Source organism: Silene latifolia, chromosome 11, assembly GCF_048544455.1.
Source record: "Silene latifolia isolate original U9 population chromosome 11, ASM4854445v1, whole genome shotgun sequence".
NCBI lineage: Eukaryota > Viridiplantae > Streptophyta > Magnoliopsida > Caryophyllales > Caryophyllaceae > Silene > Silene latifolia.
The window spans coordinates 45,943,961-45,970,799 of NC_133536.1; the positions used below are offsets into that span (position 1 = coordinate 45,943,961).

General features: G+C 35.9%; 1 long non-coding RNA gene across 9 annotated transcripts; it reads right to left on the reverse strand.

Annotated features, from left to right (window-relative positions):
• Positions 1-9,465: 9,465 nt before the first annotated feature.
• LOC141611591 (uncharacterized) lies at positions 9,466-13,955 on the reverse strand. 9 transcript variants are annotated; one of them, XR_012528670.1, is made up of 8 exons: positions 13,676-13,955; positions 13,356-13,466; positions 12,929-13,236; positions 12,335-12,812; positions 11,810-11,855; positions 11,237-11,293; positions 10,045-10,135; positions 9,466-9,703 (listed from the first exon to the last, which is right to left on the reverse strand). It is a non-coding gene; the product is annotated as an uncharacterized LOC141611591 (long non-coding RNA). The 9 variants fall into 9 exon arrangements; XR_012528665.1 differs by having other exon boundaries at positions 11,189-11,293; XR_012528663.1 differs by having other exon boundaries at positions 11,189-11,293; positions 13,356-13,487.
• Between the last annotated feature and the right edge of the window lie 12,884 nt (positions 13,956-26,839).

The following is a 26,839-nucleotide window of genomic DNA, read 5'->3' on the forward strand; positions in this document are numbered from 1 at the left end:
ATCTCATATCATGTAGATATTCTACTAACTTCTTACTTTCCTTAATTTCTCGAAACTCATTATTAAACATGTTGTCCTGAAGCTCCCATATAACCATTAACTAACATCCTCATGATAATATCACACATTTCGATGATTCCTTACCTTTATATCACATAACTCCGGTGAATATTTTCCTCAGCTTACTTTTATCCTTCTTTTCTCTTTACACTCAATAATACCAATTAATAGTTCAACTCCTTATTCCTTCTAGCTAACTCCTTAGAAATCCAGTTACCCCTTCGTTGCTCCAAAACTCAAATTCCATTACTTTCTACCGACATCATCCCACTCTTTCTTACCATGGATCTTCTCTTATTATGCTATCACTCACACTTGCCACTAATCTATCCATAGAATCAACGTTTAATGTTCAAACAATTGCATCTACCTTTTTACATCTCTAGAAATCATAATTCATTTAATACCGTTAATTACCCAAGGAAATCACACAGTAGTTTCGTCTCTCGATAACACAAATTTCCAAACTCGGTCACTACCGCAAATCCACGTCGCGACATGTCCCATTAAGTTCGCTATATACCACTATTTCCAAACGACCTTTCATTACATATGTTCTTACTCAACACTATTTCTAACCATCTCCCTCCATAATTTATTATACATCTCAGGTTGCTACTATCCACATCCTTTCTTTCAATCTTTTCATTCTCACGTTCCCTAAACTTACATCATCCCTTGCCCACATTCACTTACATTTTCATTACTCAACATACAATCATGTCACTCATCTCGTCTCACACAACATGCTCTATGCCTCAATTAAGTCTTACTAATCCCAACACATATAAATCATGTCCTCCCCACCGAACTCATACTCATCATAGGTGCCACTCTTTACACCACAAAATTGGGTAACTTACGCGTCAAGACCAACATACATGTAAAACAATGCATAAAGAAGCAAAATAACGCCTTTGAATTAAACATAATATGCAACGAAGTCAAAAGATAGGCATATGACCCAAAATAGGGGTCACTAGATCGAGTAGAGCCACTCGATCGAGTAAGGGACTTACTCGATCGAGTAGGTGAAGATCAAAAGCACGTAAAACAAATCACCAGGGCTACTCGATCGAGTAGCTAAGGTACTCGATCGAGTGCCCCTTACTCGATCGAGTACCAAGGATACTCGATCGAGTACCCCAATTCTCAAGACTGTCCCGTTTTCAGAAAACAGCCATAACTCACTCATTTCTTGGTCGTTTTGGGTGTGTGACCTATCGTTAGAATCGTAAAAGAACAAGCTATCACCTCCAATTGGAATCACATTAAAATCATTTACGCATCTCAAGTTATAACAGTTTAAAGACAACTTTGCTTTTGTGTCCGACGACATAATTATTTGATTTTTACTTCCAAACAACTTAAACAACAACCAAGTTAAACGAAAACAACCCAATACTCATGAAACCAGTAGACCCAATCACATATTATTATTTTCGAAAACAACGCAACAACATTCATCATGCACTACCCACATGCTTTTATTCTATAACCTTTCGTAAGACAAATCATACTCATACATTACAAATCCTATTCCATGTTACTAACATAACAACACTATAAAATAACTTCCATTATATAACCTGCTTAATCCGGAACCATGTTATCATACCACGATGATTCATCTTTTTCCACTAATTCATCCATCATACCACATATTTACCCACCATATACGTTCAACATAATCACCCAGCACATGTTCAATTCATACTCCTAACCTTCTGTACTTTTACTCAACACGACAACAACAACATGTATACTTACACATCGCTTTATATATATATATAGACAAAACACTTTTCCTTACGTAATTATAACATGTCAAATTACATGTATCAATAATTATACTTTCATGCTTTACAATCAACCAACATACAATTCACGTCATTATCATTTTTCATCCATCAATTCATACAACATACTACTACATAAATACACACAACACACAATAAGCACATAATGATCCCGACACATATCCCATGGTGGCCGGTTCAAAATTGTAGGGCGAGTTCGCGACTTTAGGACGTCTCCCAAGTCTTTGCATTAGCTCCTACAACCTTTACCCCGGGTTCATTTTAATTGACTCTCTATATTCATTGGATTTATTGGTTACAGGTTTCAGGATCGTCGCTCTGATACCATTTGTAACACCCCCATACTCCAAGTGCCTTACCAGGACCACTCAGGTATAAGGATACTACCATCTCGGTTACCCGAGGCATGATAATAATAAGACAATGAAGAAACATACTTTATTGAATAAGTTTAAGTGATTACATAATAAAACCAACTGTAAGCAAAATACAACTGTTCTCAAACTATAAACCAACTGAAAGGAACTGTTCTAATAAACACAATGGAAGACTAAAGACTACGATATGTGATGACTCCATCCCCAGCTAGATCCCACGCGTATCCAAGATATACCTGCCAAGCAACTGCTCACCATCCCCGAATGGATCACCACAGTTTTTAAAACATTTAAACGGGGTCCGTACTAATCACACAACTTACATATATATATCAACAGTAAGATACACAGACAGCTTAACCGTCACACATACACACAACTACTCCAATCCCATCAATCTCAATCACCGATCGTCCACTGGACCACCACCGCGGGGGGACCGCAATCGTTCCCACCTAAGCCCCGCTCATCATACCGAGCGATAACCCTGTCCATTAATGTGCACATCCCCTTCCGTGGCGGGTTCCACGAAGGGCGAAACTAGGGCGTGAAGTCACTCCCGCAAGTGACTCCACTCAGCCGAGAACGCATCTCGAGAACCATAGACAACCAATCACAATCACAACATCAACAACCGTTTGAATCTATCAACAATGTACAATCACAATCACAGTAGTCACAATATAATCACTATATCAAACAATCAATCTCACACATCAACAATCATCCCATTATGGGACTAATACGAGTAGGGAATCCTACCGAAAGCATAATTATCGACGGTCTCTACAAACAGTATCAAAAAGGCTCTTCTACAAAACCTCCTCCTATCATACAAACATACAAACACTACCGAATCACAATCTACACAAAAAACCCCCAAATCCCTAAATTAGGGTACATAGATCTTACCCTCGACGCAAGGAACTCAACGGTACGAACAACGACAAGAACTCGACCGTCGAACTCCGGAATTGCTAAGAATGCGATTAAGAAGATGGACTTGTTTGCTTTCTCTCTTAAACAAGAATTTAGGTTTTGTAAAAGTGGTTTAGAATAATGACGACGAAGCTTAAATACCTTAATCGCATAATTAACAAAACCCGAGAAAACTCCCCGTAAAACCGGACACTCGATCGAGTACCCAAGGTACTCGATCGAGTACCCCCTTACTCGATCGAGTGCCTAAGGCTACTTGATAGAGTACCCCCTTACTCTATCGAGTACCTAAGGCTACTTGATAGAGTACCCCCCTACTCTATCGAGTACCTAAGGCTACTTGATAGAGTACCCCCTTATTCTATCGAGTACCTAAGGCTACTTGATAGAGTACCCTACAGGTCAGAAACTTTTCTAAAACGCAACTTACCCTTACTCGACAGAGTAAGGCCTACTCGATAGAGTACCCCAAGACTTATAAATACGGAGTATTACAAATGGATTGCCAAGTGGGTCAAAAGACTCGGGAGAAACCTCATTAGAATCACAAGGAATCTCGACAAATTCATTTGTAGAAGGTGACTTATCTACTATGGGGTTAATGTCATCAACATCAGTCTCTACATTTTCTATATGAATGACACTAGGGGGGATTTTAAAAGATAAAATCGGACCATCATCATCATCCAATATATCAAAATCATTAGATTGAAAAGACTCACAATGGGGAGGTGAAAAAGCAAAATGAGAGAAGATAGGCTCACGTCGTCTCGGTTTCTCTTGAGAATTTTTTCCCAAACGAGCCTGTAAAACTTTAAGCTCCTCTTCGATGCACCAATAATGGAATTGGCGTGCTAATTCCCGACATTCGGAAGCCATGAAATTTAAGAAATTCTAAAGTTCCGGCCCAATCATGTTGTAGAGATTCTCATTACTCAATTTTAGAGCCAATCCACGGGTCTCGGAATCCATGCCGCCAAGCACGAAATGACCCAAGTAATCCCAATCAAGTACATGTCCAAAGTGTTAGAAATCTTTATCTCATTATACAACATATTCATATATGTTACATTTAATTTAGTTATAAAATTAAATACAAATCTTATGCATGCAAACAATAGTAAATATAGAGAAGAAATAGTTTTCTCACCATATGATTTTCGGATTAAAGGGCACCAACAAGATCTCCTTCTTGTTAGTTCTTGAGCTACAATGAATATAAGGATGATCCTCCAAAAATCCCAAAGTAGAGATTCTCCTCTTGATTGCACCCAAGATTATCCCTTATCCCCACTAAATAATATTAGCTAGATATTAGTTTAGTAGTTTACCTTAAAATTGATTACTAACACTCATATATTACACTAATAATTTTAGTAATCTTTTATGAACAATTTGAATCAAAAATCTCATGTTTTGATGAAGATTAAAGAGAGAGAAGAGAGAATAATTCATGAAGTTTTTGCATGTAATATCTTGGAATAAATAATAAGAGAATTAATCCTCTTAATTGTAGAGGGTTCACGGTATGAGTGTAGAAAATGGGGCATCTACTTTTCACTTTTTGTCTTCACAAGAAATAGATGTGTAAGAGTAGGTGTAAGGCTAGTGTAGTGTAGGCTTATTATTTAATTCTATCACATAAAATAATATAAGCACAAACCACTACATACTCCTCCTAATTCGGTCCACCCTCCATAATATGGACTACCATTTTATTTTGTCAATTTGTCATTTGTCACACAATATGTCTTATGTAATATACTACATGTTATTAATTAATTTAATGCATATTTATCCCATAAATATCATTTTACAAATTAATTAAATTACATACAAGAAATTGACTAGTGATACTTGATCACATAAATAAAATGGGTCATAAAATTATAATTCACAACATCTTGTAATTATAATTAACCATTCATTTTTATCTCTATTGTTTCTCAAACAATGAACAATTTTAGTAACAAAGCATTTTATTACTAAAATAAATCTTATTTAATCCAATTACAATAAGATAATATTATTCTCTCTCACAATTGAATTGTTCAATTTTAAGGAATTGATCAACTTGTATCGTTATACAATTAATCAACTTTATAGATAAGGGCATCATCCTTTAGGTGTGACCTTAAGGGATCAACTGACCACCACCGTCCCACGACAGTAACGTCAAACTTTAGCAAGCCAATCGTTACCGATTAATGTTGATCAGTTGACTATAAAATGAATCATCCCTTACGTATTCTTAAAATGAGATTTAAATATGTGATCAATATGATCGACAATTGTGATCGCATTATTGTCGGAGGACACATATTCCAACAATATCCCACTTGTCCTCGACAAGTGTGCGTCACCAATTCTCTTGTCCTATTACTATCTCCCACTCAATGCAAGGTGTCTTTCGGGTCGTACTTGCAAGTGATCATATCGAGAGTGGTTTCCTCGATCTGGAGAATAACTGATTGACCGGAATTTATCTACCATAGATACCTTCCGAGCGTGGCCACGCATTTCCAGTTCATTACTCCTCGAGTGGCCCTGAGATATTGTTTTAACCCTGATAAACGGGTGGACAATTCCTATCGCACTTACTCCCTTCGACTAGCCACAACCATCATAACCCAAAATATGCCCATTTGACCCCATTTACGAAGGTCGTAGTAACACAAATCAAAGTTAATCTGAAACTGTGCCACCTTAGGCGAACAGTCTTTAGTCAAAAGAATCACACTCATTAGAATACTATAGTAGCTCTCGCCACGACCAGGCTATATAAATTTGCCAGAACTCTATAAGCGGTCACTGCCCGACAAAGTGTTCCTAACAGTCTGCCTATGTGATCGACTAGTCATCTCACATGACTCTATAGCACTTGAACTTTCCATCAATCGCATCACACTCTAGTCACTTCGAGACGTCACCTCATACAAGTGACTATGGGCGAATACTATGTTAATCTGGGTTCACTTTAACGGGGTTCAATATCGTCATGCAACCCGTTTGGATGTAACAAAGTATAATAAAATAGTTTTAGAATAAAACTCGAACGACAAATGCGATTATTACATATGAATAGTCAATGCCTGATTACTACATCATATTCTATAATCCAGTTTGATCTTAAATGTAGTTGTTCATCTCAATTTAATTGAAATGACATGATTCATCATGTTAAGCCTATGAGAAGGCTTTGGTTAGTAGGTTTTATCAACTTCTTGTACCTTACTCAACCTTACTACATACTCGTTTTCCTTTGTAATGTATACATTTGCATTACAAAACTTTCTGAGTACGTGTCGAGATCCAATCAAGACATAGGCCCTCTAGCCTTAAAATAGCTCCCAATGTTTTCACAGTGTGCGGGACTCATCCTTCTTGCACATCTCATGATTGCAAGTGTACTCAATTTCCGTTGTAAATATTTCTCATTATTCTTTATTGCCTAGAACGATTCTAGAAAATCTATTTCTTAAATAATATAGCCACAATGGTATCTTAACCATCCTAATGTGTTTTGATTATGGTTTTGTCGGAAACCATGCGCAATCTCAATTGTCAATTGTCACTTGTGTAACACCCTTACACAAAACTGCATCAAAAACACTTTGCATTATATCCTTAATGCTTCTGCAAGCACTTAAGGGTAATCTTTATGGCTTACTTGGTAACTATTACTTAAATTCGATTTGAAATAATTCATCATACTCAAAGTATATGAAGTGTTATACATCATTTCCTATTTAATTGATTCGGCAGCGGGCAAATGGAATCAATCAAATATGTTCAACTCGATTGAACTAGTCATGAATCTTATCAACATAAGACTCGTTATTTGACATTAATATCATGTAGATTTATCTCCATAAATCCGGATATTAAAGATGTACTATATTTCTCCAAAGTCTTAAATCATTCGCAATGATCAATATGTCATCCACATATAAGACTACTAAAATTTCCGTAACTCCCATTAAACTTCATGTATAAACACAACTTCTCGACTTATCGAGAAATGTTTTATGACATGATCAAAACATTGATTCCAACTCATTGATGTCCTACTTAAGATTCTCTCTTAAGTTTCACATTATCTTAGGATTGCAAGAATTTACAAAACTCAATACATGTATTGAATACATTCCTTATAATGGAAGAAGTGGGTTTTAGATTCACTTGCTATATGTATATCATCATAATAAAACACAATCCCTAAGAAGATCCAAATACACTTAAGCATTTCAACTAGTGCAAAACCCTTTGCCACCAATCAAGCTTTGAAATCTCTCTTTATTAGTGCAATAACACTTTGTCACTAATCAAGCCTTTTATTTCGGATTTTGATGGTTCTAAGCCTTGTAGTGAGTTGTGACTTAAACATTCTTATGTAAGTCATATGTTCATTACTTTCCAGAAGTAACTTGAATCAAACAATTTCTTTGTAAGTTGCAAGCTCTTTACTTTCTAAAAGTAACACTAATTCATCACCTTCAACAAGTGATGACTTTAACCTCCAAGGTTTTGAAGAAACAATGTCTTGCACAAAACGTCTCATGTAGCCAAGAAAGACCAGTTTCTTGCGACATAACATTCTTTGTGGCTCTTGAATAATTTCTCCCACTCTGTCTTCTAGAAATAAACTTGTATTCTAGAAAGACAGCTTCACGAGCCACAAACCAGTTGTACTCGTGATTATAATAAGGAAAAATGAGCATTTGTTTCTTTTGAAAAACTTACAAACATGGTACCCTACCATTTCATATCTCATATGATTCGTTTTGGATTTAGTGGAAAAATAATTTAGACAAAATGATAAAATCCCCAAAAGAATCAAGTAACTCAAAGTAACTTGATTGAAGTTCAAACCATATCGAATGGAGTTTGAATTCTGTATCCAACCATACATCACCCCATAATGCGTGCTAAGAGAGATTAATTTGTGATACTATATCACATTTCCTTTGGCTTATATCAAAGTCTTCACTTTAATAATCCCATCACGACTTGATCGTGATTCATGGAACTCATTTAACTCCTTCAAAGATTTCTCCTTTTACCTTATTAAGTAAACATATTGGTGTCAACTTAAATTGAAGGTAAAAGAAAATGATCAACCTATTCTGTATCAATGATTTACAACCTCGATTTCCTTTTCAACCAAAAATCACGAGATATCTTGCTTTGAATACAAGATATGCATATACCATTAACAATCTAATGGTTTCAAGAGTACTTGATAACTCTTTGCGTTCATCATTCTAGAATTTAAGGTTTAATTTTAGGTTACCAATTTGAGTCTTGCATCATCTTCATGATATATCATTCTAGTTTGGTTTAGAATATAATCACCTTGATAATGGGCTAGCCATACATCAAATCATGGTGTATAGTGGTCCCAAAAGTGAAACCTCTTTTGTATCTTAACAAGTTTATATTCTTATTTAGAGTTTATGCACTTAATAGTCATAATTAAGTACAACTATAAATCCGGAACTAGATTGATTACACAATGACTCTATCTCTCAACATTATTGTTGCTAGTCGTCATATTCTAATCATTCTTATGTATCGCATACAATGATGAAAACCACCATCGGTTTCTAATATTGACGAAATGGTACTAGCAAAATTATGTCAATCAAATAAACATTTAAAGAAGAAGATCCCATTAGATGTCCCACAACTAATTTGTTGATTCTTCAATAATTTGGGGTAGTTTCCTTTCTAGCGTCTAACAATTAAGACAATGGAAACTTTATCGGTCGGAATTGATAGGTTTAGTATCGTTATTCTCAATAACTTTACTTTTATCATAACCTTGTATCAATTCCATTCTAATTTTACTTATTTGAATCTCGTCATTTTCTTAACGGTTTAAAAGAATGCTCCCACTCATTTTCACTACAACAAATCCCTTGTATTCTCAACGCTTTTTTAGCCTATTCTCGATGCTTAAAAGCGTCACCATTTTATTTCTCGACGCTTTAAAAAGCGTGGGCATTTGGGGCATCAGGATTTTCTGGCACTTTTTAGCGTCAACATTATCGACGCTTTTCGGTGTCAAGTGTCGCGACGCCTTTAAGCATCAGTTTTTCTCTACACTTATTTGCGTCGCAATTTAGAAATTTCTCGACGCTTTTCCTGCACAAGATAAATTCACTACGATTATTCTTTTCGTCAATACGATTGAATTAAATCGTATAGATTACTAGATGATATCATAGTGTGTATAAACAACATTGATACGACTAGAATATATGCAAAAAAAAAAAATTATAGCATAAATTAAAATTGCATTATCAAATTACATGCTTTCAAAATTCAAAAGAACTATTGTAATTATTTCATCCGAACAATGGAAATGTTTTCTCGCAAAAATAATAAAATATCCCTAAAAGATTAAATCCAAGCCAAAAGGTGCGACTAAACTACTCCAAAAGATGAATTCCAGATTTGCTCCTTTCATCTCGATGCTCCGCCACCATTTGTTGAGTCCGATATCTACAGCAAGGAAATTAAATATCATCAACAAGTCATATAAGAACCGTTCAGCATATATGAAACGACCAACATTCCTATAAGAACCGTTCAGCAGCATATACAAAACTACCAACAACATCATACTACGATTCAAGCTCTAAGGCAACAACTCCAAGGCAGGTACATGTATTAAATTTAAAGACAAAATGTTGAATGAATATAGGAACAAGTAACTAAACGAGAGGTGGTAGTCTGGTAGGTTGTCGAAGCAAAGTAAGGAAAATAACACATCAAAGTTCAGTACTCATTTGAACAGAAAACCACGTAGCACAGGTACTATCAAGAGGCAATGAAGAACTTACAGCAACCCCATCTGTGCAGTTGTATATTGCGTGGTAAAGAATTCCCCAAGCTGTTTCTAGTTGTTGAATAGCTTTATTATACTTTAATCCACTGCTTTTGAGAAAATGACAAATTATTTCGGTCAGCTAAGAACATCATGATGACCCACGAGTAAGAGTAAGAGGCAGTAGAATAGTAGATTATAAAAGAGAACATTTGGAAATAAACTAACAATCCTTTTATTGTATAAATGTTTTAATTGAACCATCTTAAGGAGAAACTATCCTGATTACAGCTGATCAACCCCTTGTTAAGATGAATGGTTTTGGAGGGGAAAGGATCAAATGGAGGGGATCAGGGAACAAATCCCGTCTTAGGATATGTTGTAGTATTGAAAAAAAATGGAGGAAGGTAAATGAATGGGCACAATCCCACTAGGGAGATTAAAACTCCTTCCCACATAGGAACGATTTGGAAGGCGAGCATGAAGCTCCCTTCCTCCTCCCCTATCATCCTATTCCTACTATACCATCCAAAGAACGCCCAATCTCAAGCCATTAAACAAAAGACAATTGGAAAGATATATAATTAAGTTGAAAATAAAACTAGGCACAAATAACTTTAGTAAAAAACTAGTTAGTGAGAGCATTGTAAATAAGAAAAGCAATATGAGTTTATCATGTTTGCCATTTTTTAGGACAATTTTTTTTTACTTGGGAATGGAAATGAGCATTGTCAAAAGGGTTTAAAACTATAACCAGAGCATGTGAATCAATTTGTGAGTGAAAATAAGTGACACACCTAATAAGCAGAAGTGGGCTGTAATAAGAAGTAAACATGTGTAATATAAAGATCATTCCATTGAATTCATTTTTTTTGCATACAAACCCAAAATGGGTACATAACACAGCACTTCACACTATAGTGTTTAGATAAATGGATTTGGAGGAGAGGAAATATTTGATCCTAGACGTTCAACAATAGGTTCGGATGCTCAAGTGGAATATTTGAGAACACCCTATTCTACTTGTGACTTGGAAGAAGAAAAATCAGGTAATAATTGTAGATCTAAGCGAGGGACCCTGCATTTTTGACATAGGAATCATCTTCCAAAGAGAATAAAGTTCCAAATAATAGCCAAAAAAATGAAAAGATATGATTTACCTCTATATTGTAGTACATATATTTATTTCCGCATAGATGACGTTGTACCTTGTTTAACACATACAACTCAGCAGACAGTAAATAATAACAACAATATCAACCCACCTGCACACACACAAACCAACCATGTTAGCTACCTTGAGGCGGAAAATACACTTGGCTTGTCTTGGTTGTCCGAAAGCATCAAAGCTATATTCTTTTCCAAAGTTTATTTGATAAAGAGGAAGCGAGATTGTCAATGACAGAAGAAATTTTGGGAGTTTTAACAACTTGTTTCCTCGAAACCATATAAGAAACATGTAAAACTACAACAAAAAGGTATCTGGTAAATAACTTCCTATTTCAATAGATCTTCTTAACCTATAATTACTTTAGTTCACTCATTTCCACCTGAATGATTTTGAACATTCACATCTAAATTCTAACCCAAAAGCAAAATTAAGGGATAGATCAAGGCAGCTAATTTACATTAGAAAATAATTAAGATCTAACTTAAATATAAGGGATAGATGGGCAGAACACCATAAAAAAGACAAACTGTTGTGATAAACAAATATAGCAAATATAACATATACTGGTAAGAATGAACCAAAGGAGCTGAATTAGAAATATAGATACAACCTTATGCCGTTAGGAACTTTGCCAGCCCAAATCAAAATCTTCGCTGCTAAAATAGACGGAATAATTAATTCAATTAGATCGAGGAACTTCTAATTCAACAAAATAGACAGGAAAATAAGTTTTACATAAAACAAAATTACATATACAAAAGAAAATTAACATATCAAGATCGAAAATAAAAGGTAGCCTTCACTTAACCTGGAAAAATGAGAAAAATATAGATCATTCATACACATAAAATATATTGTATTCTCATTTTTGCTCAAAGTTTCGCTGAAGCTCCATACAAAAATTATTATTATCTTGAATCGGTTGAAAACGAGCAACCATTTTCCTTCTATCCCCTTCTAATACTATTTGGTCAGAGTGATTTTGTAATTTGGCCATTTCTCTATAATTATAGCCTAAACAAACATTTCAAAAAACAAGAAATACTCCTAAAGAACCAGTTTCTTTTTCCATAGACTTATAAGGTAAGAAAAGGGGGAGGGAAGAGTTCAAGTTGTGTGATAAAGGAAAACACACCAGGCGCTTCTCCGGAGGTTTGAAAAGCTCGGCCTCAGTATCGATAGTATCCCATTCAACCTGATATTCCTTGGCTATTTCCTTCATGACTTTGAGCTTCAACACCCTGGAAGGATTACAGATTAAGTGCTGAGAGCTTTTCCATAAGCTGAAAATAAAACAATTGCATTCTGAGAATGCAAAGAGATTATACAGTAAAAACAAATCCCAAATGATCAGATTATAACCACTTGCAGTAACTAAACAACAGTAAAAAACTCATACAGAGTAGTGTATTTATGAATGCATAGAACTTGAGATTGTAATCAATAACTCTTACAAGTGATTCATGGACATGGAATCAATGGAATGTTTTAGCAAACAGGAAATCAAAATATGACGAAGTACTTAAAAGGCAACCAGAATTATGATCACTTGGCTTACGGAGATCAAAATACGCCGAACCCACAGTTAGACTCTCAGCTACCAAATCGCAACCCTGTGGAGTGCAAAGGGGTTATCAACAATGGCGATTCAGAAACAACACGAAAATTAACAGTTTGCAACATCTTAAGCAGTGCAGCTAATAGACGTGAAATTTTGCGACAAGAATACCTGTCCAACTGCTTGTCTCTCATCATATTCTTTAAAAACTTGATCTGAATATATAGCTCGAGGATTCATAATTCTTTGGATATAAAAGCATGCATCTAGCACAACTTGCACCAGAGAGATAATCTAATGCTCCACACTTGTTGAACTATGAATCGCACAAAAGCTCTTCCAATCCCATGAGCAAGCACCAATACACCATTCTGCCTGGCAATCTAACTGGTTTCTTGACAACTCCGGACACAACAAAGGCAAAACCCTGTGCAAGAGCTTCTGTTCCTTGGATAAGCCCATCGCCCACGTTTGTAATTCTTCTCGACCATACCAGAGAAAATATTCCAATTAAGTTAAGGTTATTCATATGAAAGCCATAGATCGGAAAATGAGATGTTAATAGAGGAATACGTAATTCGGGTAATCAGTGAAGGACCTTAAACAGCCTGGGAGTTTTCACCGCTAGAAAAGTACTTCTAACTAGCGAACCCGTAACCCGGCTTTCATCGCTAGTCCATACCCAGGATCAACCAATTCAATGCTTACACTAAACGGGATAATCAAACACCTTAACAAAATATAGAACAAAAGAACTAATATGAAACACGGAACAAAATAATATGAAACACGGTTGGGATAATCAAACACCAATGATTATAATATTACTAAAACTTCACAAAGTCACGAATCAATCAAAGACTTGCAATGACGATGAAACAACGATCGAAATCAATAAATTAGGTTTTGAATAATTACCTAATTAGCTGATGATTGATGAGAGACGCGATTCACTGTGATAACGGTGATGATTGACGAGAGGCACAAGGTTGGGATAATCAAACGATGATTGATGAATGGAAGATGAGCAATAATGTAATTGAATCGGTGGTTTGATTTTTTGGGGAAGCGGCGCGATAATGAAAAGTTTTTAGTAATTAGAGCACTGAGCAGGGAAGAGTCTAGAGAGTAGCAGTTTTTTTAATTAAAAATATTATTATATTGCTAAAATGATTATTGAGGGTAAAAATGGGTCGACGCTTATAAAAGCGTCGATAAAAAAGTGTCGGGAAAGTACGGGAATTGTAGTAGTGTTTAATGAGTCTTTCCTAAGAGAAGCAAAATTGAAATTCATGAAGACTACTCTTCAATTTATTCGTTTAGTCTTAAAACTTTCATTGAAGTGGTTGCGGTATTTTGGTCAATTTTGATTTCCAACAAATCGAGTTACCAAAATAATTTATCGCTTCAAGGTACTTAATTCAATTAAGTATATGAAACATAATCCATTGTAAGTAGATGTGTTAGTCAAGAATCAAAAACCTGTTTGATAATGAATAACTTTTATCTATACTCTTTACATGAGATCCTTCCAATGGATAATTCGAGGTTTTTAGAAGAAAATTCAAATTTTGTCTTTAGTTACGATGTTTTAATGGAGATTTGAATCAAAAATCGAAATGATATCGTATATGAATTTGTGGTGAAGAAATAGAACAATATGATAACGGAATAGTGAAAATTTAACATTTATCGTTTTATTAATAATACTTGTAAATAACAAGTAAAGCATTTACATAGTGACCTCTACCCAACTATGATAAATGATTCCGAGATCCAAATTCATATTAACTTGGGCACGGGATAGCCGATGAAACCCTTATCAATATAACTCGGTGGACTATCTCTTTAATCGATTCTACTTTTAGAATTCTCGGTCGATAAAATTACTCTAATATTTATCTATAGCCCGGAACACATGCGACTACGGTCACGAATACTTTCGTTGAGGTCAATCCAAATTTCGAATAAATGTGTCCATGATCCAAATTCACATTAACTTGGGCACGGAATAGCCGATGAAACCCTCATCAACACGAATTCGGTGGATAGACATTTATCACCCACTTCCCCTACGTAACAAGGTTTGTACCCCGGGATGGCCGAGTGCACTCACTCGCGAAATAGGTTTTCATGGTTTCTACGTTTTGGTAAGGCTATGTCTCAATTGATTATTTTAGCGAGAGGTCATGTAAATTTATTATCTATCACATTTTAAGTGAACTAAAGCGGTAAACTACGATAATTCTAATTGACACGGTCGATATACTCGATTAAATGATAATGCATGTTTTAGTTATGGCGATTTAGCGATGCATGCGACATATAAATAAAATGCAAAGTATAAAATAAATCCTAGTATGGCCTTCCTAAAATAGAAAATCGAATTAACTATTACATATTCGGAAACCAACTCCATTGATCCCTTGAACTTCGGTTTTGGCACGCATCTCGAGGTAACACCGTCTTTATGTATCGCCTTCTTGAGTGGCACCGTCTTCAAGGAACTCCGAAATAAATAAATTACATAACAAATTACATAATTTCCTATTATACATTTGTAATTAAAATAAAATAAATCTATTAAATTACAAAACGGTGATACGAGAACTAATTAAATTAAATAATTGGTATTCCCCATACATTTCGGGTAATACCAATTTAAAACTAAGGTCATACTAAGTAAAGTTACATAATTCAAAAATTATATAAAATAAAATTATGACAATCATAAATAAAATGCAGCATTATAATATGTATGAACATGCCCAATTTTATGCTAAATCGCCTTTAAGGAGCCAATATCGTATATTAATCGGTTTTTACGGATTTGCGTGATTCAACCTTTTAAAATCACAATAAATTACATAAATTCATATTTATGCACAAGTTAATTACCCTAACCAGCTTATATATTACTATAATTAACTTATATTTCTTAAATTTGTTCATTAATGGACTCAAAATTACAATAAAATGCCATAAACTTCAAATAAATCACAAAAATTTCAAATAAATTTGAAATTTGAAATTTTAAACTCATGAACATTCTTGAAAAATACCATGACACTCATAATGTTCAAAAACCTTAGGTTAAAAATTTCAAAATTTATCGGGAAAAACAATGTTGCGGATTATCGGATTTATCAATTTATAATCATAAAAACATGAGAAAAATTATATTCATCAACTTTTCAATTTTAGATCTGAAAAAGATAATAAAATACAACATGTGACGTTTTTCCTTAGTCATGAAGTATGTTTTAGCAATTATTCACTAATTAAGTCACTATTTATGCTATTTTTCATCAAAAATTCATAAATCATGCTTGAAGACTTCATTATAGCCTATTAATTTACACACATCTTATAAAATTGCATGTGACAACATACTAAATTTCTATGACCAGATTCGAAATTTATCTCATATTAACCTATTTTTCATTTAAATTCAATTTTTATCATGAAAAATCCATATTTCGAGCATAAAAACTCCAACAATTCTGAAAATTTACAGGTCATCTAAAAATAATACATGTGAAAACATATCCAAAAACCACTGGAAAATTCGAAATTTAGCTAATTTTAGTCCGAAAATGACATTTTAATCATAAAATCACATTTTTAATGCCATTATTATATAAGATGAACAATAAAAATCCATAAATTAACCAAAATATCCTAAATATATTTTAGGATCAGAAACTTTAACATGCATAATTTATTTCGTGATATATCATAATAACACAAATTTATAAGTTTTATATGTTAATCGTATAACTCGGAAAAACTATAACCGATTTACATGCAAACAACCTAAGGCTCTTGATACCGCTTGTTAGAAATCTTTATCTCATTATACAACATATTCATATATGTTACATTTAATTTAGTCATAAAATTAAATACAAATCTTATGCATGCAAACAATAGTAAATATAGAGAAGAAATCGTTTTCTCACCATATGATTTTCGGATTAAAAAGGCACCAACAAGATCTCCTTCTTGTTAGTTCTTGAGTTACAATGAATATAAGGATGATCCTCCAAAAATCCCAAAGTAGAGATTCTCCTCTTGATTGCACCCAAGATTATCCCTTATCCCCACTAAATAATATTAGCTAGATATTAGTGTAGTAGTTTACCTTAAAATTGATTACTAACACTCATATATTACACTAATAATTTTAGTACTCTTTTATGAACAATTTGAATCAAAAATCTCATGTTTTGATGAAGATTAAAGAGAGAGAGAAGAGAGAATAATTCATGAACTTTTTGCATGTAATATCTTGGAATGAATAATAAGAGAATTAATCCTCTTAATTGTAGAGGGTTCACGGTTGGAGTGTAGAAAATGGGGCATCTACTTTTCACTTTTTGTCTTCACAAGAAATAGATGTGTAAGAGTAGGTGTAAGGCTAGTGTAGTGTAGGCTTATTATTTAATTCTATCACATAAAATAATATAAGCACAACCCACTACATACTCCTCCTAATTCGGTCCACCCTCCATAATATGGACTACCATTTTATTTTGTCAATTTGTCATTTGTCACACAATATGTCTTATGTAATATATTACATGTTATTAATTAATTTAATGCATATTTATCCCATAAATATCATTTTACAAATTACTTAAATTACATACAAGAAATTGACTAGTGATACTTGATCACATAAATAAAATGGGTCATAAAATTATAATTCACAACATCTTGTAATTATAATTAACCATTCATTCTTATCTCTATTGTTTCTCAAACAATGAACAATTTTAGTAACAAAGCATTTTATTACTAAAATAAATCTTATTTAATCCCATTACAATAAGATAATATTATTCTCTCTCACAATTAAATTGTTCAATTTTAAGGAATTGATCAACTTGTATCGTCATACAATTAATCAACTTTATAGATAAGGGCATCATCCTTGAGGTGTGACCTTAAGGGATCAACTGACCACCACCGTCCCACGACAGTAACGTCAAACTCTAGCAAGCCAATCGTTACCGATTAATGTTGATCAGTTGACTATAAAATGAATCATCCCTTACGTATTCTTAAAATGAGATTTAAATATGTGATCAATATGATCGACAATTGTGATCGCATTATTGTCGGAGGACACATATTCCAACACAAAGGATGAGACTATCGCAAAAGTAGTAGAATCGGTCAAGATAGTTAGGAAAAGGCTCATCTTGGAGTTGTGGAATGAATTCGTAACTCATTATGTAAGGCCAAGCTTTATTACCTACAAAATAGGCACTAAAACTACAAGAAAATGGTGAGATGAATCTCAAGGAACAAGTGTTCCTCGAGACAAAATAAAAAGATAAAATTCAACAACTAATTAGCAAACAAAACCGTCTCCCCGACAACGGCGCCAAAATTTGATAGGCTATCGCACACCTATGCAAAGATAATATTTATACCCTAGCAAAACAAATAAATGTAGTACGTAGGGGTCGAACCACAGAGAGACGGGAGCTGTTAATTAGTTGCTATGGATTGAACTTTTATCTCGGTAGGTTAACGGATGATTGATTGGTTTGGTTTGATGTGATGATAAAACAATAATAAGGAAAATGTCTAAGGAGGTCGGGTCACCCACATGCTAATTATGTAAATGCTCATGTTAAGTTAGGAAGTTGATTTTACGATATATGTTTAGGCTTAAAGACACCCACCTTACGATATTAGTGTCAACCATAGACCGGGTCCTAGAGAAAATCTCGTCCATGACTAGGTCGTCCTACTACATATGCTTAGTCTAATTCAATTCCGTGCCTCTCGACTTTTAGAATGAATGAACAAACTTAATCAATGAATAAGGCTTTTAAACATAGATTAAACATTATGGTGCAAACATGTGATAGAAACAATTATACAATATTAACTTATCCTTATTTTCACATTTACATATTACTTAATCATGCATGGTTTCCCTTACTCCTTAGACAAATATAACTACTCAAACATGTTGAAAGTGTAAACTAAACTAATACTAAATGAAATGATAAATAACATAATGAAAAATAGAATAAGAGTTACCTTGAATGGAAATGGAAATGGAAATAGAAGAACAATGAAACTAGAAAAAACTTGAAATGTAACTTGGAATTAAACTTGAAATGGAATTGTAATGTAATTGCTAAAAGGAAATGTAAACAAATTAAACTAAACTAAGCTAACCTAAACTAACTACTAAGATTTAGAGAGAATTTAGATGGAAAAATATGTGTAAAGATTTTTGTCAAAGGTCCCGGATCAACACCCTTTATATAGGAATGAAGGGAGTAACATAAACATTCAAGAGGAGGCTAACCCCGATCGGGGCCACCCCACCCCGATCTGGGTCGTGGGTTTTCTCAAATTTCTCTTAATTCCGTCTTAACTTTGCACTTAATGTTGATGCGGAATCCGATGCTTATGTCTTAATGCGTCCGTCTAAGGTATCTTAAGCATCCTTTGGCATCCAATGCAAACTCTTACCATGGGTTTTCATTTGGATTTCATTTCTTTACATATCCACCAACTAAGATCGGTTTCCTCTTGCTCGAGTTTTCCAATTTCTTCCCAAAATGCCCCTATGGTTCCCGAAACTCCTTTGCATGATCAAGACTTGCTTTCATTAGCCTCTTGAACTCTTGTACTTGCTAATTTGACGGGAAAAAGCTACTAAAAGCTTAATTTCCTACAAAACACAATGAAAAACAAGCAAGCACAACTAGAACACGAAATTAGTACACAAACACTAACATTAGTGCAAATGACATGTAAAATAGAGGTAAAATAGGGGGTTAAAATGTATATAAAATGGACCTATCAGTCAATCATTTTCTTGAGCAAAGAACAAGTACACTGATCAATCTTTCCACAAGGAACACAAAGGCAAGGGGTCAATGTAACACCCCCTCATACCAAGGTACCTTACCAAGGACTACCCTAGCATGAAAGGCTGTTACCATCTCGGTTTCCCGAGGTTAGTATATCAAAGTTACAATTTCCAAACCACATTTATTAAAGTATAAAAGTTAAAGATTACATTATCTCAGACCAACTCAAAATAAACGTACAAGGTCTCAATACAAATGAAATCCAAGACATCTAAACTCATAACAACGGAAGCTAGACTTGACGTGATGACTCCCCATGACTGTCCCATAGCTAAACATCTGCATTACCTGTCACAATCTGCTCACCATCCCCGAATGGATCACCGCAGGTTTTACAAAACAACAACACGGGGTCAGTACTACTCAATCAATATAAGACAACAACAATACAACCAGCTGATCATCGATCTCACACAGAAACCGACTACACACCGAAGTGTGTAGCCCTGCCAGATTACCCATCGCAACAGGTAATCCTCGCCGCCAGTGGGTGACCGCAGCCCATCCCCACCTAGTCCAGCTCATCAACGAGCGACTAACAATCCCTGTCCCTTAATGTGCACATCCCCTCCCGTGACGGGTTCCACGGAGGGCGAACTAGGGTGTGAAGCCACTCCCGCAAGTGACTCCACCACAATCACACACATAGCATCACAAATTGTCACAACACCACAATCGTCACAAAGACAACCACACCAATACCGTCACCACAACACCCAACCTCCGATGATCGCCAGAGATAACAACAATTATAAAACATATGCAATCTCAATCAATTAACGATCTTGAGTAGGAGAAACCCTACCTTTTCGCAATCCGCTATCTGCGCAATCAATCATACAAATGCACAACTAGTAACACATCATCACCTACAACAACGATAATCAACAATCAACGACATATGATGACCAAAACCCTAAATCCCCAAATTAACCAAATTAGGGTTTGTTAACTTATAAGAATGACAATAGATGAACAAGTATAAGACACTTACTACGGCGATTGACACGGAATGAGATGCTAGAACCCACAATCGACAACCTTTGACTTGGAATTGATGAAGATGATTAGAGGATAATGAACGTAGTTTATGATTTTGGGGAGAAATGATTTTAGAAACTGACGAATGATAATATATAACCTCTAATCATTATAACCAAAATCGCGGAAATAATACCCGTCAGGCGGATACTCGGTCGAGTAAGGTGTATACTCGTAGAGTATCCTCTACTCGGTCGAGTATTCACCATACTCGGCCGAGTATTCCTCAGCAGAACTCAAACAAACTACACTCCTGACACTACTCGGCCGAGTAGGCTCTACTCGGTCGAGTATTTAGCTTATAAAAATCCGTAGTGTTAAAATCTTCCCCTCTTAAAAAGAACTTCGTCCCCGAAGTTCCAACCCAACCTATAAAACAAGGACACCTAACACCAGCTCCACTAACCACGCTTACTAGATAACATATCCTCTCGGTATAGACTCCATAACATTATCGAATAACCACAAAATAATGTTTCCAATCTTGTCTCACTTCCATAACACTCAATAGCACTCAATACCAAGACAATCCACAAAACAAGATCAACCATCAAAACGGAATGTTACATTCTACCACTCTTAAAAAGGAACTTCGTCGTCGAAGTTTACTCACACTCATCAACATCATCATCCAGCTGCCAAAACTCTCGAACTCATAAATATCATCATCCACTTTTATCAACACTATCGAAATATATGTACCCATCCATTCCTTATGCTACACTAACACTCTACGTCCAATAATATTACGACATGCACAACCCTCAAACGCTCTTTGCCGCATCCTACTCCTCTTAAGACACATGTTACGTCCTCGTAACTCACTAATACTAGATCCTTAGCTATACCTCTCATTATCTTCATCACCACCACATGTGAAAGATACCCGTCTATAATCTAAACACTTATTATTCCTATATCCAAGGCTCTCTTACTTAAACAGTTCTCATACCTCAACTCATTCTGCACTCTATCTAACCAATACCACACAATACTGATCATAACAAACACTCTAACTCTTCCACATTACCGCAACACAACATACCTCTCTATATAAACTATATAAAACTCTTATCGCCAAAAGCATAACTCACGATCCACACTTGTTACGTACACTCACACTAGATCCTCAAGTTCTTTCCTTCATTACCGCAAAACTCATACATAACTTAACATGACACTAATTCCCCAACACCCTACACTCACTGTCTCAACCAAGGATTATGAACCACCTGCATCTTTCAGGTCATTACCACACATGTTTTACGAATCACTTGCCATTACCATGTCTACTAAAGCCTTATCTAGAACAAGATCAAAATTACTGTAACAATCTCTCACAAACGTGTCCCATCAACAGAATATCACTATACCATGACAACAACGAAAACATATACAACTCTATTTCATATCATACTCTACCCTCATTCCCAAACTTAACCTGGTAAAGAAAACATCAATAAACAAGACAACTGTCTATCTGCACAAACTGAAACTCGCAGGGAGCAACATCAAACAAAACAACAATCTAGGTATAACTTGTATATACTGTCGAAACTCAAATCGTAACCACCCCGTATACTCAACCACAACCGGTGACGGCATCGCAACACCGCAACCAACAGCCACACCGCAGCGCGAAAATGCCCGCATCACAATACGAAGTACCATGCCCGGATCACCACCCGAGGCACAACAACCACATCGATAAACATCACAACCACATATAATTCCCATAAACACTGACTCAGTATGACATTTCGAACAAGAAAACTCATTCAAAACCGTTTTACTAGATTATAACACATCATATTATACGGAATAAACTGACAAGGATCTCATGAACATCATCCTTACCATTTCACGGGATAAACATGTATCATCAATACACATACAATTTTAACTATTCTTCCCAGATCAATCAAATTATTACCTTTTGAACCTCATTTCATAAGTATACCGTACCCAACATAAATTACAAAACATTCATATAACAACTTTATAATTATCACACCATACCACTTCTTGTGAGGTCAGAACCTCACACAAACATTTACACATATCATAGACCCGTAATCACATCCAACTAGTCAATCCTGATCACGTAAGTTACCACTTGACAATGAATACCTCTCATCCGGACTTAACTCAGGTGCCTTTCATAACATATCCTCTCTTACACACAATTATCACCCCTCCCAAAATGTAGCCATAACATCGCACCCAACTTCCAAATAACACCTCGTATATCCACATCTTATACTTCCTCACAACCAAACATACCAACCACCTCCACAAAATCAACCTCATTAGAACAACTAACTTCTCTAAAGTAACATCATTCTCAGCCACTAGTGACACTACTATGACACCAACATCCTTCATGTGACTACTCTCTTACTATCACTTCTTAATATAACAATTTGTTTCCTCTCTTTGGTTATCATCCCAAATACGAACATCCAATCCATCAACAAAACATACCTCAACATTATTCCCAATTCTATCCTTTATCATATCGCTACCTAACTCTCCACCAAAATCTCAGATCTTGCAACACTCCACAAGCTTCTTATTCCCTTAATACCTCGAAACTCACGGCTAACACGTCGTCCTGCTCTCCTATATAACCATTAACTCACACCCTCTAGTGGGGATATCGTACATTTCATAATTCCCTACCTTCATGCTCCTTAACTCCGGTCAACGTTCTCTCAACTTCCATCTATCCATCTTTTCCCCTTTTTACTCAATGATACCAATTAATAATTCATCTCCTTTCTCTTTCTACCTAACTTTTTAGTAAACTGTTTATTTTCCCATAGCTCCACAACTCTAATTCCATTAATTCACATCAATATCTTATCATTCTTCCTATCATTTATCCTCTCTCATCTTGTTTCTCACTCACCCTTGTCACCATCAACTCCACACTCTACAGTTACTCTTCAATTAGTCGTATCTCCCTTTCGCATCTCTAGAAACCAAAATTCACTTCATACCGTTTGTCCAAAGAATTACACACTAGGCTCACCCCTTGATATTCCAACTTCCCAAACTTAGCCACTATCTACAAATCCACATCGCGACATAACTTCCTTTAAGTTCACTATATACCTCTCTTTCCTATCTTCTTACAACAACCTTCCATTACATATATCCTTAAGCAACTCTATCCTAGCTGTCTTCCTCCATAAATCCTTACACATCCAAATATGCCACTATTCGTATCTCTTATCTCAATCTTTCATTCTCATGCTTCTTTACACTTACATCACCCTTGCCCATATACACTTACTTTTATACTACTCAACACACGACTATATCACTCGTCATATCTCACAAAACATGCTCTTTACCTCTATTAGCTCATCATTCTTCCCTTTTCTTTTTCCACTATCCTTCACAACCACATTAACACATGTCTTCCTTACCCAACACCTGTCCCTCATAAGCCATCATTCTCCATGTCATAACTTCCGGTAACTTATGTATCAAGACCGTCTCACATATAAAAGAATGCGTTAAGACTCAAAACATACATGTTTTTATACCCTACGACTCAAAACAATGTAAAAACATAGCCACCGGCTCAAAACAAAAGTAAGAACATAGCCACCGACTCAAACAAAAGTAAGAACATAGCCATCGACTCAAAGTGGCCGCCCAATGAGGTACTCGGTCGAGTACATAACATACTAGGTCGAGTACAAGGTACTCGGTCGAGTAACTATATTACTCGGTCGAGTTTTCGACTCCAGAAGCAAACTCAACTGTCGCAGAAGGATTACTCGGTCGAGTATTGGGAATACTCGGCCGAGTAGACCTTACTCGGTCGAGTATGAGACTACTCGGCCGAGTTCACGACTCCAGACGCTAAGCAGTATTATCACAGAGAGATTACTCGGCCGAATATGGAATACTCGGTCGAGTATAAAGGATACTCGGCCGAGTAGGGACTACTCGGTCGAGTATCGGCGCAGTTCTCAGCACCGTCCAGTTTTCGTAAAACAGTCATATCTCACTCGTTACTTGGTCATTTTGGGCGTGTGACCTATCGTTAGAATCGTAAGAGCACAAGTTATCACCTCAACTTGGAATCACAACAATATCTTTTCTAGATATCTACTTATGATAGTTTTAAGACAACCCTTCCGTAATCGATCTTCATACTAATCAAATTTCCTAAACCAAAACAATTTGAACATGCATCAAGCAACAACAACAACTCAAAACTCCAAGAAACCAGTACACAAGTGAACTCTTATCATACTCACATGAAAATTAAACACGACATTCACATATATAGATGCATGACCTTAATCACATGCTTCTACCAACAATCAAGCATTAAAATCATCAGGTTTATATGCACATGTACCACTACCATACTTCATGTTCAACATTGTATTAAACAGGTAACATGACCACATTCTTCATGCTCAATATCAACCAGATACAATTTCACAATTCACTTTTCATATTTTACCATGTTCCAACACTTAACATGCCAACATATTCATGCGCAAAGTTTAACATCCACAATACTCGATGCATCTTTCAACAACTATCACATTCCACTTCTTGCATCATTTCATCCAACCATGCACAAGATTCAAACTATAAATATCAAACTCACATGACTCAAACATACAACAGTTTCCCCCCATGTGACCGGCTTGAGATCGTAAGGGCCTTAATGCGACTTCGGGACGTCTCCCAAGTCTTTGCGGCAGCTCCAAACAACTCTCCCCGGGTTCATTTTATTTAGACTCCCTAAGTTCATTGGGTTCATTTGTTTTAGGTGCCGGAATCGTCGGCTCTGATACCACTTTGTAACACCCTCTCATACCAAGGTACCTTACCAAGGACTACCCTAGCATGAAAGGCTGTTACCATCTCGGTTTCCCGAGGTTAGTATATCAAAGTTACAATTTCCAAACCACATTTATTAAAGTATAAAAGTTAAAGATTACATTATCTCAGACCAACTCAAAATAAACGTACAAGGTCTCAATACAAATGAAATCCAAGACATCTAAACTCATAACAACGGAAGCTAGACTTGACGTGATGACTCCCCATGACTGTCCCATAGCTAAACATCTGCATTACCTGTCACAATCTGCTCACCATCCCGAATGGATCACCGCAGTTTTACAAAACAACAACACGGGGTCGATACTACTCAATCAATATAAGACAACAACAATACAACCAAACTGATCATCGATCTCACACATGTCGACTACACACCGAAGTGTGTAGCCCTGCCAGATTACCCATCGCAACAGGTAATCCTCGCCGCCAGTGGGTGACCGCAGCCCATCCCCACCTAGTCCACCTCATCAACGAGCGACTAACAATCCCTGTCCCTTAATGTGCACATCCCCTCCCGTGACGGGTTCCACGGAGGGCGAACTAGGGTGTGAAGCCACTCCCGCAAGTGACTCCACCACAATCACACACATAGCATCACAGCTGTCACAACACCACAATCGTCACAGCACAACCACACCAATACCGTCACCACAACACCCAACCTCCGATGATCAGCAGATAACAACAATTATAAAACATATGCAATCTCAATCAATTAACAGTACTGAGTAGGAGAAACCCTACCTTTTCGCAATCCGCTATGCTGCAATCAATCATACAAATGCACAACTAGTAACACATCATCACCTACAACAGCGATAATCAACAATCAACGACATATGATGACCAAAACCCTAAATCCCCAAATTAACCAAATTAGGGTTTGTTAACTTATAAGAATGACAATAGATGAACAAGTATAAGACACTTACTACGGCGATTGACACGGAATGAGATGCTAGAACCCACAATCGACAACCTTTGACTTGGAATTGATGAAGATGATTAGAGGATAATGAACGTAGTTTATGATTTTGGGGAGAAATGATTTTAGAAACTGACGAACGATAATATATAACCTCTAATCATTATAACCAAAATCGCGGAAATAATACCCGTCAGGCCGGATACTCGGTCGAGTAAGGTGTATACTCGGCCGAGTATCCTCTACTCGGTCGAGTATTCACCATACTCGGCCGAGTATTCCTCAGCAGAACTCAAACAAACTACACTCCTGACACTACTCGGCCGAGTA